The sequence below is a fragment of the Perognathus longimembris genome, chromosome 3, assembly GCF_023159225.1.
Source record: "Perognathus longimembris pacificus isolate PPM17 chromosome 3, ASM2315922v1, whole genome shotgun sequence".
Lineage (NCBI taxonomy): Eukaryota > Metazoa > Chordata > Mammalia > Rodentia > Heteromyidae > Perognathus > Perognathus longimembris.
In genome coordinates this window covers 45,007,766-45,023,914 of record NC_063163.1, presented here as the reverse complement: position 1 = coordinate 45,023,914, position 16,149 = coordinate 45,007,766, and positions in this window count along the sequence as shown.

Sequence of the window (16,149 nt, the reverse complement as noted above, 5' to 3'; positions counted from 1 at the left end):
TACTAAGTGCAATCCATTACTTGCTAAAAGCCATGCAGCTTAACACTCCATCATCCTTTTTTTTTTTTTTTTTTTGGTTAATTTCTTTATGACTTGGGAAAGATGAAAACCACCTTTTAACCAAATTTCATATACTGTCAAAGGACAATGAGTTATATCAAATCTCAGTCTGTGATTTGAAACATAATATATGTTCCTTCACTATTCAAACACAGAAACTCTTCTATAATTTTCCAGAACATCAGCAACACCCAGCGAATGAAGGAAGTAACAGAGAATGTCTTAATCTTGGTGAAGAACATTGGTTAGAAAAAGGCTGCTGATTTCTATGAAGAGACATCATCTGATCACAAAAGTAGGGAAAGGGAGAATGGTGACCGCCGAGGGTATCAAGAGTGAAACCAAAGTCATGCTCACATCACATCACCTCTAGAAAATGAGCAAGGAAATTCTAGACTCAGCCATGCTGACAAGCACGTGTAATGTGTGGTTTTAATTTCTTTTATTGTTTAATTTTTGCTCAAACCATATCCATTGGGGTCATGTGCTGCATTTGTGTATCTAAAACAGACGCCCTTCATTTACGTTGCTAGGGGCAGTGGCTATGCCACGCACAGAGCTGTGTGACAGAAGCTTTCCACCTCTATTGAAGGCGCTGGAATTGTGTCACATGGCTGCTGGCCTGCTCTGCACCCAGGTTGGTTTAATTACTTTTGTTTCCAACAGGAAAAATGAATATTTCATCTGGATTTTTGACATAGTGCTTTGTTTGCTAAGTAGCCTACAAACCAAAATGGAAACAATTTTTTTTAGGGGGGTTGGGGGCTGGAGATGAGATCTCCAGGCAGAATTTCTGGGAGCACTGTTTTTAAATAGAGAGAGAACTTGTTTTGAAATGCTTACAGCCCTTAATTATAACTTGTATGCATGCTGTATAAGTACATGTGATTTACACAGGTGCTAGATCTATCAAGACTCATTAAAAATAGTATGAGTCTACCACTAGGAGCAAAATTATAATCCACTACTCACTTCCTCACCTAACTGCTCCTTACTTATCCACTTATCATTATGAAACTTTCTTGTGGTTTTTCAGTTCAATCATATTACTAAGTAGAAAGTAACTGAAATATTAGCTGACTTGAAATGTCTAATATTTAGAAGTTACTGACAAATACTTACCCACAGACATACTATGTGTTTGGTGTTGCACATACCAAAATGCAAATGACACAGTCTCTTCTCATAAGATGTTTATAGTCTAAAAGGTCAACTTTGACTTCAACAGAAATTAAATATACTCAGCAGTACGCTGGAAGCCACAGAAACCAATGAAGGGTATTCAGTCCCACATACTGTAAAGAAGACTTTCTGAGAGAATGATGGTTTATCCAGCAAATCGGTCAAGTACAGAAAATTAGGAAGGGTGTCCTAGAGGGAAGGATCCTTGTGAAATTGAAGCCAGCAAAGTGTGAAGGCATACCCAGAGTATAAAACGTCAAGTGCCAAGCAAGGAGGGCAGGAAATGAGGCTGGAGAGGCAGAGAAAAGGCAATACACAAAAGGTCTCAAACTCCATCACTTAGGAGTTTGGGAGTCAGCCACAACAGGACCATAAAACAGGAAAGTTACAAAGCTTGAACTGAGTTTTATGTAGAATAACTTAGCTATATTGCCAATGAAAGTAAACTTACAACTTGTAATACTTTGGTGCAATTTGAAGCATAACATTTTACTTACTTGTATTATTCAAGGTTTAATTTTGAAATTCCTCACAAATTAAATCCGAGTAAGGCACAGGCACATTGTAGATGGAGCACACAGGCCAGAAAAGCACCTCCTCATCTTGGTTTTTCTATAATCCATGCCTCCCTCTACTTCCCACTTACTCAGCTACTCCAAGGAATTGAAAGGTTGAATCAGAAACAGCTCTTTCTTATTTATCTTTTGCAGAAATATGTTTGGAAAGTACCATTCATCATCCTTGACCTAGTGAGCAGAAAGACAGAAGTGAAAAAAATCTGTCTTTGGCCGGCAAGGGGGGGGGGGGCGGGGGGAGAGGGAGTATGAAGTTTTATTTTGTTTGTTGACTAAACGTTATTTTTTTTAATTTTCATTTTTCCAAAATGTTTATATCACCAAGAGCTGGTAAAGAAATTCAAGTTACTATCAGAGACAACTCTTCTCACTGCTGATAATATTTTAAGGCTAATACAAGATAACTGTGGTGTTGTGTAACTTAAAACCAACTCTTAGTATCTGACATTTATCTGGCTCCACCTGCTAAGGGTTCCTGGCTAAGATAATATAATAAAACCCTGCTGTGCTCCATCTTAAGTCTTCAGAATGAAAACCTCATTTTGCTCAGCATTCACACTGCAATTCTTATTGTCCCCCCATTCGACTTTGAATATACAGCATTGGTGACAGAGTCCACTTTCTAACACTTATTGTAAAATAGGAGCATTTCCCTTCTACCTCCTGTGTAATTTAGTTAATGCTGTTAACACTATGGAGTAAAGTATCTCAGCCAGCTTCTCCCCATGACATTTCTCAAATGTGTTTTTGTTTTTTTCAAAAAAAAAAAAAACCTAACTTCCTCACAGTTCACAAAGTCACAAAAAAAAAACAAACAAATAAGCAAACAAGTCCAATAGCTTGGAAAGCTGGCTAGGGTCTCTGTTGAATTGAGTCAAACCAGAAGAAAAGTATTATAAAATTATGATTCTATCTTAGCAAAAATCCTATGCTGCACACCATTGGGTCACACCTGTAATCCTAGCTATTCAGGAGGCAGAGATCTGAAGATCTGAAGAACCCAGGCAGTAAAGTCCATGAGACTCTTAACTCCAATTAACCACCAAAACAAAAGGGGCAGAGTGGAGCTGCGGTATAACTGGTAAAGCACCAACCTTGAGTGAAAAGCTCAGGGACAGTGCTCAGGCCATGGATTCAAGCCCTATTACCAACATCCCTCAAACTCAACTATTCCCACACAATTATTTAATGATTTAGAGCTTTGAAAGGATCTCCAATTTTGCTACTGCATCCATTCAACATAGCCCAAATACCTGGCAGCCGGAGCTACTTGGGCTAAGGGCATTTTTCATCACAAACAGGTCCTCCCCTTAGCATGACCAAATTTCACATGAGCTTTACTGGGCATCAAGGTAACTTGCACAGTAGTGAAGAGGGAACAGTCAAGATGCTGCAGCCTCAGCACCATCACTAGCTTTAGCTAGAGGACTGTCTACTTATTCTTCTGAATCCTGAGTGAAAGAATGAAAGAATTTGGGGCCAGGCCATCTTATGGCTATGTTTAGACCTGGAATCTCATTAAAGCAATACTATGTCTCCTTCAAGTTATAGGGAAAATGGAGGAATATGGAACAGATATTGAAAAAACAAATGTCAAAAGACAATTAGCCAGTAAGTTGAGCCTGACCAGATAAAGAATGTTATAAAACTTTGAATGAGAAGCAAGTGAGAGAGAAGTAGAGATAGCAGAGCAGCAGATGGACGGTGGTAGTAATAAATAGCACTTTGAGAGAAAGGGTGAGGAAAAATATCACAGAAGGAAGACTCTAGTCCTGCAGCTCCTAAACTAGGCACTAGATAAGACAGCAAACAGAAAGAGGGTGGATGAAACTTTGTCTCCACCTCCACCTCCTCCAGGCAAAACCACAACAGCACTGATGCATAAGAAGATTCCTCTCTAAAGAGGATGTGTGACTTCCTGGGAAAAATTAGGGCTTATGGAGAGGGAGCAACTTCCCACATGAAAACCCTCACTAGGAAAACCAAGGCTCTTCTTTGTCAACAACCTCTATAAGGTGTCTCAGCTGATCGATTGGTAGCCATTTATCCGTGGGAAAGAAAAGTATATATAACAAGAGAGGAAGGAAGGGAGAGAAGAAAGGAGGGAGGGAAAAAGAGAACATATACTCAAGAAAATAAAACTATTTTTTCAAACAGGGCCAGGGCACTGAGAAAAGTCAGGAAAGAGAAATGTCACTTCAAATATATAAAAGTTGCAAATGAGTGACCATGAAGATCTGAAAGAAGGCACAGTGAGGTGAGAGGAGGAGCACTTGGGTAAAGTGAACAGCTCAGCTGGTAACCCAGTGAAAAATTTATGAAAGCTATGATTATCAATTAAGTGGCATAAATAAAGAAATAAAACCATGCCAAGTACTTATCTCTCTCTCTTTCTCTCTCTCTCTCTCTCTCTCTCTCTCTCTCACACACACACACACACACACACACACACACACACACACGTCAGAAGAGTAAATTCGGGTTCCCAAGAGTCAATTACAAAGTCATTCCAATTCAATTTGAATAATGTAGCAATTCTAATTAATCAGAAAATGACTCAAGCACAATAATATGCATATCCAATTAGAAAAATAAAGGAAAATGTTAAACTGAATGGAGGGCTTTGTACAGGCTAAGCACACATTCTACATCTGAGCTCTGCTCTCAGCCCCAGTGTTGGGTACCATGTAAAGATGACAAGACAACCCCTGGGGAGGAAAACAAACAGCACTTGGCTACAAAGTGTGCAGTGCAAGGCCAAGACTAGGGCCCAGTTGTACCTAGATTATTCATTCTCACCATTATTTGATAGTTCCACCAAGTCATCTTTGCTTTGTCTTGTGTGGTACAGGATGTGTGCATAATTTGTATTCACAAACTTTGTCCAGCAGTGTGACCTCCGATGGAGAAGAATGGCTTTACAGACCTCCAAATAGAACCTTTAGGAAGCTCTCCCTCTTCTAATACATACATGAGTATGTGTGGAGCTCCTACCCTGTGTCTGGCCTCATGCTGAATTCTGAAATTACACAACTGAGCCCCTGTCCTCAGTCCAGTGGGGGAGACACAGGTGTCAGTAATTGAATCCTTATTATCCAGTATGATATGTAAGGGTTGCAATTAGAAGTACAAAAATAGGAAAGATAAAAGAAATACTTAGTCTAAGATAATCAAGAAAGGACTCAAAGGGGGAAAATATTCTCTGTTTCATACTCCCATTGCTTCTTTTGTTATGTCATCAAATGGATTTGCATTTAACTTGAAGAGAAACAGACAAAAAAATGAATAAGATAGACTTCTAAGTTAACCAGCATATACTAGGTAAAATATGATCAAAGTAGGGAGTATCATATGAAAGCTTGATGGATTTCCTAACAAACCTCCCTTAATAAATATATGAAGGACTAAGCTTCAGAATCCACCTCCCCAACACGATGATCTCAACAACATACAGAAAAAGACTTCAGCAAGGGGGGAAAGAACACCCTCTATTCTTTAATTGTTGGTCTTTTTTCTTCAAGAACTGAGTAGTTATGGCCATTGGACATTGTCTCCACAAAGATATATTTCTCACCAAATATATGGGCTTTTGTTGGTTATGGTTTGTCCTTTTTTTTCTGTCCTCTAATAGGCTTCATTTCATGGGAATTTTCTCAGTGCTACTAGAGTGATTCCACTGTATTTCAATATTATGAGAATTGTACTGTGTGTTTAGGTAGTTCTCTCTGCTATGTGTGAAGAAAAGTCCCACTGAGAATATCATTGGGAGGCTTTTGTCAGCTGATGGGGGAGAGGAACACATATTTTGAAAACTAACAGTGTCTTGCAGAGGGTCTGAGTGTGAAGGTCAGAGAAGTGGCACCTAGACATTGACCAGGTATCTCCTTAATATTCAGCAAATAAGACTACGGTGCCTCTGGTCTGGGCATGAGAGGGGCTGTCAGGTTTTCTCCCCTCACTTCTTTGCCTGGTAGAGTCTAACTCAGCCTTCCATTTTTCCAATAAAACTTCCCTCAAGTCCTGCTTTGAAATTAATTGTTCTTTCTGTCACGTTCCCACTTCATCCAGCTGTTATCACTCTTATTTCATTCATTCTTGTATTACAGCTAGGTGCTGATGCATCTGCCCCCCATCCTTCTTGGAATACAAACTGATCAAATCCATCTGTGACTTTCTTCTGTTGCCATGGAACCCAGTACTTCACAGTTAGTAAATCTTCCGTATGTTGAATTCTATTATCTCCTCTCTTTGTATGAAAGGGTCAGTCTGATAAATTTATGTTTAGTCACCTAACAGACTGTCTAACCTTCCATTAAACTTGGCCCTTAGACCTGCGGTGCTAGGCATCTGGTTTTTAGATACATCTCACAAGATCATCGGGTACACAGAGTATGGGCTACTTGCTGGTGCAGCGCACACCTGTTGTGACTGGTCAACAGCTTTTTTTCTTCTTCTCATTTCTCCCTTAGTGTTCTTATGTGTATCCATCACCCAGACCAATGACTCCCAGTTTTCTCACTCTGGCCCTCATCTACCTAAGTTTCACAGCTGTACATTGAACCACCTAGTCACATATTCCTCTGAATATTTATAGGTAATTCAAACTCAATATGACAACCATCTCCCAAAAAGTCAAATCTGTTGCTGAGATCCTGCAGGTGATTACCACAATATAGGATGTGAAAGGTGAGGAAAGTATCTCCACCTCACCTACATTTTCCACCATGTGAGCTATTTCTTTTACAAGAACTTCAGAGACCTCTGCTGAGTACAATATAGACATAGATCAATGCTAGAGGATTTGCTATGTCTCCCCTTACAAGTTTCCTCATATTTGAGGAAACTAGGTCTTGTGACTATTCCACTTCCTAATTAGAGAAGGTTAGTGGCAAGTTTTAAAGGAGGAAACACTATCTCTTTGGGCTTAGCCCTTGCTTAAACTCACAGAAGGACTACTTTATCTCCTGCTAAATGTAAGCCTACCAAAGAGTCAGCATGGCCCCTAAGGGTATATGGATTGCTACTTGCATTGCCCTAGCAAAAATGAAAACACACATGTGCTACACACACACACACACACACACACACACACACACGCTTACAAATGTAGGTAAAATTCCATGGGAATGAACACTAAGACCAATAGAATTCCACAGGAACAAAGTTTTAGCTGGAGAAACCAGCAATAAAGAAAGAACAAAGGTGAGTTACTGTCAAAAATGGCAACCTCGGGCTACAAGCATGGCTCAAGTGGTAGTGGCTGAATGCCAACCAAGCAAGAGAAGAAAGTGTGCAAAGTCTTTAGTTCAAGCCCCAGTACTGGCACACACACATACACTCACACACACACACACACACACACACACACCCCAAAATGGCAGCTTAGACCCCTAAAAGAATTGTAAATGAGCAAAGGAATAAACTGGGTACCACCATTCCCTTCTGACAACACACACACACACACACACACACACACACACACACACACACCACAAGGTAAGTGCCCTTGGTACTAGCAGATAAGCTTTTTTTCTTCCCAGTCCCTCCCCCTCCTCACACTTGGACTTATCACTTCACTCCAGGATCTGACCTCAGGCCAAGCTAGAGGACTCCACGATGCTGTAGAACCGGGCACCCTACATTACCAATTGATTTTGGAAATAGATGGGTATTTAAAATGTTTTAAACAACTTCCCTCCAGGTGTCCAAGCCTTAGTTTTTCTATCTCTAAATTTCCCTTTCCTCAGGGTGGTTGCCCCTGCCCATTCCTCATCCTCACCAACCCCCACACCCACTCCAACCTCACTGCTTTCTTCTACCCTCAGACATCTAAAGAGCCGACAATCTTCCATCTAGCTGCTATCCTACTGAAACAAGGGCAAAGAATATTTTTGACCCTCATTCTTCCAATTTTTGGAGCCCAATTATGTTTTTAAGTGCTTTGTTTTACACAGTGGCACTGCGTGCGGTGTTTCCCAGTATGTTAGGAGACTTGTCAAACTCATTTGACTATATTCTGGAAGCCTTGGCTTGATGAGAACAGTCGTTATGTTTGTTTTTACTTCTGTGTCTTCCCACAAGCTCTCAGAGGTGTAGACACAATATGAGTTAAGAAGACTGTTCGGCATTTGGCCTGTGGTTTCACCATGGATCCCTTGAGAGTTTTCCCAGGAGGTTTGGGGAAGCCAGGTCTGACCAGGACACAGTGAGTGGGCAGCTACAATGTTCCCGTGGAGCTTCCTGGCAGAACCACAGGATGACAGCATGTTAGTCAGGTTGCTGCCACTGTAACACATACCTGAGATAATCAATTTGTAAAGAGCAAAAGTTTATTTTTGGCTTACAGTTTTAGAGGTTACAGTTTATAACCAATTGTTCCCTTTTACTTTTAGACCCTGGCAAAGTGGCACAGCATGGCAGAGAACACATGGTAGAACAAAGCCAATTATCTCATGGCCAACAAGAGAGAGGGGGGGATAGGTAGTAGCAAGGCCCCACAATCCATTCCAAAGACATGCCCTCTGTGACTTAAAATCTCCTTCTAGGCTCCACCTCTAAATGTTCCATCCTCTTTAAACAGCATGGTGCTAAGGACCAAGCCTTCAACTCATGGTCCTCTTAGAGTCAATAGCAAGTCTTCCAGGGCTGACAAAGGCATCCTGTACCATGTTGGAAGAAGCGTCAGTAAAGAGGAGATTCTTATTACAAGAGCAGCTTAAAACCAGGCACCAGTGGCTCATGCCTGTAATCCTAGCTATTCACAAGGCTGAGATCTGAGGATTTGAAGCCAGCTGGAACAGAGAAGTCTGTGAAATTCTTATCTCCAATTAACCAGAAAAAAAATTCAGAAGTGGACATGTGGCTCAAGTGGTAAAGTGCCAGCCTGAAGCCCCCAAAAAAAACCAATCAAGAGTAAGAGGCTCTGAGTTTAAGCCTTAGTACTGGCACATACACACAGACACATAAGCTATTAATTTCTACAGTATTTTTAACCTACATTTAGAAGTCTCTTTTGCAATTAGTGCTCATGACTAACCCTCTTCCCCACTCCTCAAGAAATAAATAAGAAAAATTAAGTTTAAAATTCAATAAGGAATAAATTGCAGAGAGAACTGTTAGAAGACTTTCTTTCATTGTTCAAACCCTGGTTATAACAGAAAGGTTAACCTGAACTTCAAGTCCTGAGCTACACAGAAGATGGAGGTGCTGAAAACTATGTGCTTTATTTACTGCCATTTTGCATGTCTAAAGGCCTAAGTTGAAAATTCAACACCCCATCAGCCAGGCAGGAGCAGCCGATCAGTCTTGAAGCAGTAACAGGGGAAGGCTGTGGCAATGAACATTACTGCCTCGTTGATACAGAAATGCCTTTGAAGGCAGAGAAGACTGGGACAGGCAAAGGGTGGCCACAGAAGTATGGGCTGCAAACTCATCTGGGAACCAAACCAACAACTTAGCGTGCTCCAGATGTGCAAAATGACCATTTTCTTACATCTGTAATCTTACTACTTCTCTTCTACCCAGAATCTACTGCAGGAAATGCCTAAGCTTTTCCTTCTAACACTGGAGGGCAAAGTGAGAGTTATTAGGCTAATAGTTTATCAGACTTCATGATAGTTTTCAGAGAAAAATCTTTCTCCTTTCCTCTAGGGGGACCCTTATCTAGACTTCGAAAGAATTCATTTTGACGAAACTATAATTGAAGCAAGATAAATCTGTGGAGAGTTTTCTATCACCACAAATTTAATGGTGAAAAAGTAACTGACCATGTTGTAAATCCATTAGAATAAATTAGTGGCTCCACTGACGTACTCAAAATAAATGCGTCTGTCTTAAATGTAATTAAATAATTTGGTGGGAAAAATTAAATGTTGAAACAATTACCCACATGGCTTAAAGCATTATGAAAATATTATGGAAAAGAAAAATGGGAGCTATTATTCATACATAGTACATGGGAAATTTCATGTCTTTGGAGTTTTATTTTTCTCCTTCCCTCCTAATGAAAAGAAAGAGAGAATAATATTTATGAAGTGTCTGATATGTGACAATAAGTACTTTCATATCCATCATCTTGCTTATCAGAACCATTTTGTAAGTTTACTTTACAGATAAGGTCTTTACCTTATACCTTAACTGAAACTTGGAGATGTCAGCCCAAAACCACGTGTCAATCAGTGGCTAAATTCTAATTCCAGTTAAAACCTGTCTAACCCCACAATACTTTATAAATCTGTGTCATCTACATCACTTCTCTGCAGAAGCCATCGATGCAGCCTCAATCAACCCAGGCTGCCCATTCCCGACTTCCTGGGCAGTCAAGTAATGAAAGGCTCCCATGACTATATCCTTAACTTCTATTTAATGTTGAATCTACAAGTTGAAAAGAACAGTTATGCCACAAATAATCAGAAGAAAACAGGAGGCAAGTAATGCAACTGAGAGTGATTTCTATCAGAAATCTGTGTGTTACTGTAAGCTCGTAGTGCTGAGAAGGTACTGGGAGGACAGCCAATTCCAAGTGGGAGTGGGTGTGGGAAAACACAAAAGGAAGAAGGAAAGTTGCTAAAAATAAATAAAATAAAGACTGGCCATATGTACCAAATTATAAATTCTCTGGCTGCAAATATAATGTCTTCAGTCCAAGACCCCTTAGGGAGGCACACCTCACACACAATGTTAAAAGTTCTGCAAGTGCCCAACCAAGGCAACCAAACCCTTTCTTCACAGGTTGCTGAAGAGACACATGACCTGGCATTAACACAGTTCATAAGATGACTTCAGGGCAACCTCCAAACTCCAGCTCAGCTTCACCCTGTGAAAATTCTGACACCCTGGATAACCCAAACGTGAGATATTTCTGAAAATATGCAAAAAAAAAAAGCTCATTAACCCAAAATCATAAGCATCAGTGATTATAGCTCAGTCATGATGGGGTGTATCTGGAATCCCAGCTATTCAAAAGATAGAAGTAAGAGGGTCCACTTCCAGCCTTGGCAAAGGCACAAGACCCTAACTGAAGCAAAAAGGGATGAGAGCGTGGCTCAAATTACAGGGAAACTTGCCTAGTAAGCTTAAGAGCCCTAGTTCAAACCCCGAGACAAAGAAAAGAGAAACAAGGAGAAGGAAAGGGGTGAGAAGAAGGGAAGGGAAGAGATGGGAAGGGAAGGGAAGAGACTTAGAGGTAAGCAGAAATGCTGTTTTGTGTAAGAAAGAACATTTTAGCTGGGTGTCAGTGGTTCTGGCCTGTAATCCTAGCTACTCAGGAGGCTGAGATCTAAGAATTTTGGGTCAAAATTAGTCTGGACAGGAAAGTCCATGAGACTCATCTCCAACTAACCACAAAAAAAAAAAAAGCCATAAGGGGAGCATTGGCTCACATGATAGAGTGCTAATCTTGAGCAAAAGAAGCTCAGGGACAATGCCCAGGCCCTGACTCAGGCTCCAAGATATGAGAGAGGGGAGGAGGGAGAATATGAAGACAGAGAAAGAAAAAGAAAATGAGGAAAGAGAAAGGAAAGCAAGCAAGAAGGAAAGAAGGAAGGAAGAAGGGAAGGAGGGAAGAGAAGGAAATAGAAGGGAAGGGAAGGAAAGGAAAGGGAAGACCTTATACAAGATGGGTGAACCTGTCATGTTTTTCCAAGAAAGTGTTCTGTAAAGAAGCAGCTGAGAAATTCCTGGTGTAGCTAGGAAGTCCCTTTTCAACATTGCTTTTCCATTATCCTGAGATAGCCTGAAATTCCCCTGCTTCTCTGTCCTTTGGAATAACACCTTCATAGGTCCCTATGAAAGTGTCAGCATTATCCTAGAGAATTAAACCAAGGTATCCAGACTCCCTAGGAAACAGAAAGCAGTAAAAAGTCCAGCACAACAGCAGAAGCCACTTCAGTACAACGTTCTCACCACAATGTCCACCACTTACCAGTGTTATCTAGTGAGTTCCAACCAGAGTTCCTCTCTTCTGCTCTCTCCATCTATACCTGCAGATGATTCCTGTAGTCACAGCCTAGAAAAGGGAGAGTTCTGATCACACTTAGCACTCCTCCCCCTGCAGCCTCCCCTGTGCAGGACAAGAACTTTGCTGTCCACTTCCCCCAGCACCCTGTCCTAGGACTGACACATTCACAGGAAATTAAACTTGACTTCTTATGTGAAATCTGGAGACACCATTTATATGTGCAGCACAAGGAAGGATTTGTTTTGACATTTAGACAGCTTCTCAGTAATATTTCTGTTAAAGAAAGTAAGCCAGTATTGTATTTGTATTTCTGCATGCTTTCACTGCCTTTTTTTTTAACATATATGAATACATTCCCAAGTTTTACTTATCTTAGAGTCAAGAATACCCATAGGCTGCACTCCAGCCCAGAAACCAACTTTGGCCAGATTCTTACTTCCAAGTGGCTCTATCATCTTTCTGTATTTCAGAGCATTGTAACTTTCTTATTAGCATGTATTAATTGTATAAAGGAATTTCATTGTGACATTCCCATATATGCATAAAATGTAATTTGATCAAAGTCACCTGAAAACTGTCCCTGCTTTGCATTCATGTCATTTCTTTTTAGTCTTGATTCTACATAGGACAGAAAATAGGTGACATTTGTCTTGTTGAGCCTGGCAGATTTCACTTAGCAACATGCTCTCCAGTTCTATCCATTTTCCTGCAGACTATATAATTTCATTCTTTTTTATGGCTGAAGAGTATTACAACTTAAATGACTAAACTTATTTTCAAATTAGACAATGTCATGAAATAAAGGACCATTAATAAAGCATTTTTCTCCTCACATAAAAGATGACACAAGCTGTAAGGTGGTTTGGAAAGCATGCTGGGAAAGAAGTCAGGAGATTCCAATCCTATAACCTGTCCCCAAGCAGAGTTTGGGAAGGTGGGAAGGGGAGGGGAGTAAGGTCTCCAGGCCACTGTCTTGTCTGTGGAATGAGGACACTGAGCAGAAAGTCCTCTATGAGGACCATGCCAGATGCTTGCTTCTAAATTTGGAAAGGTTTATTACAGGCATTTTGTCATCTCTTTACTTCCTGTCTTTAGAAGTCTTTTTCATCTAAAGTATGTGTCTAGAATGAGTAACAGATAGAAGAGGTAAGGTCATTTCTTGCCTGAGGAAATGAAAATAGACATCAGGAACTCCATGAAACCCAGAATCTCTTTCTTCTGACTTAAGAGTTTTTCATTTCACACAGAGACTGAACTGACCACAAGAAAGGTACTATCTCTTTGAACCTACAATTACCTCCTTTTCTCCCCCTTTATAATTGTCAGCCTGGGTAGAAAAAGTGTTTGGATGAGTTGCTGCGTGTAAAGGATTGGTTGGCCTGTCAGTGAATGAGCTTGAAGAGGTTGGCCCACCCAGAAAAAGTGTGGAAAACACTGAACAGCCAGGGCAGGGTCTGGAAGTTAGAATAAACACCCAGTCCACAGCATAGTCACAGGCTGTCGCCACAGGGTACCAGTGCATCATGGCTCTGCCTCCTCATTCACATCTAGCTCCTCTCAGAGGAAAGATACAGAGATTCCATCTTGTAATCCTTTGTTCTTTTTTAAACAAAATTTAATTACTTTTAAGTAGTTGAATAAAGGGTCTTCAATTCAACATGTCAGTTTATGAGTACAATGCAGCTTGATCAATGTCACCAATTCCATCATGCTCTCCATCTGTCCCAACCTCCCCTATCCCCTCAAGTTATCTCATCTCATTTTCACCCCCTCTGACTCTTTTTCCTTGCTTTTCCTTTCTTTCTCTTTCTTTCCTTAGGTCTATATTCAACATATGAGAGAGAACACCGACTGTTTGCCTTTATCCATCTGGTTCATTTCACTTACAATATTTTCCAGTTCCACTGTTCTCCTACAAATACCATTTCCTTCTTCTTTATGGCTGAGCCAGTCATCCTCCATTGTGCCTGTACACCATATTTTCTTTATCCATTCATCTATTGACTTGACACGTAGGCTAACATCAAAGCTGAGGTAAATTGTGCTTCCATAATAAATATGGATGTGCCTGTATCTCAACTGTATGTTGACTCACATGTGGGATAAATGCTCAGAATTGGTATAATTGGTTCATATAATAGTTCTATTTGTAGATTTTCCTGAGGAACTTCTATACTAATTTACATAGAATCTGATTTAACATACCCACCAACAGTGTAATGATCTCCCTAACCCTGGATCCTCATCAACATTTGTTGTTGTCTATTCTCTTGAAGTTTGTCATTCTGATTGGGGTGAAATGGAATTTCAGTGTTGTTTTGACTTGCATTTTCTTTATGGCTAAGGATATTAACATTTCTTCATGTGTTTATTAGTCATTTACATTTCTTCTTTTGAAGAACTATACAATTTGTTTGCCCATTCCTAAATTGAGTGTCTGTTGTATTTTAAGTTTAATGTCTGGAGCCTTCTATGTAGACTAGCTACTAATCCTTCATTCAGTGAGTAGCCAGTAAAGACTTTGTCCCAATGTGTAGATTGTCTTTTGATTCCAGAAACTGTTTCTGCTTCTATAAAGAAGCTTTTTAATTTGATACAATCCCTCTTGTCAACTTTTTTCTCTTATTTCCTGAGCAGTTGGAATCTTATTTAGAAAGATGTTGTCTCTGCCTATATTCACAAGGATCTTTCCTATACTTTTACTCAAATAGTTTCAAAGTTTCAGGCTTTACATTTAAATCTTTGATCCATTTAGAGTTAATTTTTAAAATATATTTTATTGTTATTATAGACATGGTATACAGAAGGGTTATAATTATATAAGTCCTGTAATGAGTATGTTTCTTTTTGAATCATGTCACTCCTTCCCTCACTCTCGCTCAGATTTTCCCTCCTGTCCCCACCCACAAGTTGTATAGTTCATTTTCAACAGAATGTCCGGTGAGTACTATTGCTGTATTTGTTCACCATTTTTCCCACCTTTTCTATGTCACATCTTACCACCCCCCCCAAGACAAATAAACTAACAAGACAAAAGGAAGAGACAACAAGAACAGCAATAATAACAACAACAAAATCTTGCTGGGCACTGGTGGCTCATGCCTGTAAACCTAGCTACTCGGGAGGCTGAGATCTGAAGATCAAGTTTCAAAGCCAGCCTGTGCAGGAAAGTCCCCATGAGACTTTTATCTCCAATTAACCATTCAAAAACTGCAAGTGGAGGGCTGGGAATATGGCCTAGTGGCAAGAGTGCTTGCCTCATATACATGAAACCCTGGGTTCAATTCCTCAGCACCACATATATAGAAAATGGCCAGAAGTGGTGCTGTGGCACTAGTGGCAGAGCCTTGAGCAAAAAGAAGCCAAGGACAGTGCTCAGGCTCTGAGTTCAAGGCCCAGGACTGGCAAAAAAAAAAAATTCAAAAACTGCAAGTGGAGTTGTGGCTCAAAGTGGTAGAACACTAGCCTTGAGCAAAAGAGCTCAGGGACAGTGCCCAGTCCCTGAATTCAAGCCCCACAACCTACCAAAAAAAATTCTCCTGTTTTAATTTCTTATAGTTAATTTTATAAAGTAGTATTTTATATGGTCATTTGCACATAGATGTTGAGCTTTTGTGGTCTGCTCCTATGAATATCCTCTTTTGGTCTCACTGTGTGAGTATGTAAACACCCACATAATTTATCGTGTCATAGTGTATTTTTTTAATGAGTGATAGGAATTTAGTTTCAGTCTTCTACATGTGTATCTCCACTTCCCCAGCCCCATTTATTGAAGAGGGTATCTCCCAAGTACATTTTTAGGTCCTTTGTTGAAAATCAGATAGCTGTAGTTATATGGACTTACTTCTGGATCTTCTGTTTTATTCTATTGGTCTACATGTCTGTTTATGTGCCAGTACCATGTTGCTTTTGTCAGTGTGGTTCTCTAGTATAATTTGATCTCTCTCCTTATTTTAAATATTACATACATCCAGAAACAAACATCTATATTTTTCACAATTGACAAAATAATTTTATTGAGATGACTTTAACACAAAACTTTTGCCTTATTGTAATATATAGAAATATACTAGTTATTACATATGTTTAAAATATATCTAGAGACAGAAGAAAAGGTTTTGAATGGTTTAACTATATGAAATGACAAATGTTTAAGGGGAAAGATATGTTTAACCTGAGTTAAGCATTACACAGTGTATTAAAACATCACATGATACTCTATGAACAATTTTTATGTTAAAATTTTTAACATTTGAAAGTATCAAAATGAAATATATAACTTATTATTGCCCATAATTTTTCCTAGATACTCAAAGGACAGATGTTCCTATTCAAAGCTATCAAGTTTGAAATAAAATTTCTAAAAATAATTTT